This window comes from Amphibalanus amphitrite, unplaced genomic scaffold, assembly GCF_019059575.1.
Source record: "Amphibalanus amphitrite isolate SeventyFive unplaced genomic scaffold, NRLGWU_Aamphi_draft 000586F_arrow, whole genome shotgun sequence".
Taxonomy (NCBI): Eukaryota; Metazoa; Arthropoda; class Thecostraca; order Balanomorpha; family Balanidae; genus Amphibalanus; species Amphibalanus amphitrite.
Window position 1 is genome coordinate 133,238 of NW_024882080.1, and position 1,128 is coordinate 134,365.

General features: G+C 46.6%; 1 non-coding gene across 1 annotated transcript; it reads right to left on the minus strand.

The window, feature by feature from the left end:
- Positions 1-786: 786 nt before the first annotated feature.
- On the minus strand, positions 787-859 carry Trnas-gcu. The gene has a single exon. It is a non-coding gene; the product is annotated as a tRNA-Ser (tRNA).
- Positions 860-1,128: the final 269 nt, after the last annotated feature.

Genomic DNA, 1,128 nt, shown 5'->3' on the forward strand with positions numbered 1-1,128 from the left:
ATCGCTGTCAACCTGGAATCGGGGTCAAGAAATCGATTGAGACCATTTACAAGCCAATCGGACGGTAACTTTAGGCTGTAGAGCGTTCCCCGTCCTTTGACCTTGACTTTGACCTTGAAGGTCATGACCTAGTGACCTGGAAATCGCTGTCAACCTGGAATCGGGGTCATGGAATCGATTGAGAACATTTAGAAGCCAATTGGACGGTAACTTTAGGCTGTAGAGCGTTCCCCGTCCTTTGACCTTGACCTTGACCTTGAAGGTCATGACCTAGTGACCTGGAAATTGCTGTCAACCTGCAATAAGGAACGAGGAATCGAATGAGGGTCTTTTGATCAAAATCGGTTCACTGGTTCTTGAGTTATTGCGTTCCCCGTCCGAATATCGAATTTTTAGTTTGATATTCGCGAATATCAATCTGCTGCTCAATTGATGATGTTTTTCGTACTCCAGCGTAGATGGGTAGCCATACGGCTTCCACGGTTGACAGTGATGACATCAGTCATCTTTTGCAAACTCGTTAAAGATTTGGGCTGTACGGGGACTCGAACCCCGGGCCTTTGGATTAGCGCTCCAATGCTCTACCTCTGAGCTATACAGACCAAGTACTTTAACGAGCTTTCTGCCAAGTTTTTATGCGGATCATTCTTAGGTGTTGTTTTTTATCCGCTGGGACTGAGAGCGTGAGATGATGTTTTTCGTACTCCAGCGTAGATGGGTAGCCATACGGCTTCCACGGTTGACAGTGATGACATCAGTCATCTTTTGCAAACTCGTTAAAGATTTGGGCTGTACGGGGACTCGAACCCCGGGCCTTTGGATTAGCGCTCCAACGCTCTACCTCTGAGCTATACAGACCAAGTACTTTAACTAGCTTTCTGCCAAGTTTTTATGCGGATCATTCTTAGGTGTTGTTTTTTATCCGCTGGGGTTCGAGTCCCCGTACAGCCCAAATCTTTAACGAGTTTGCAAAAGATGACTGATGTCATCACTGTCAACCGTGGAAGCCGTATGGCTACCCATCTACGCTGGAGTACGAAAAACATCATCTCACGCTCTCAGTCCCAGCGGATAAAAAACAACACCTAAGAATGCTCAATTGATGGACGTTACGCTCCGGCTGTTTAG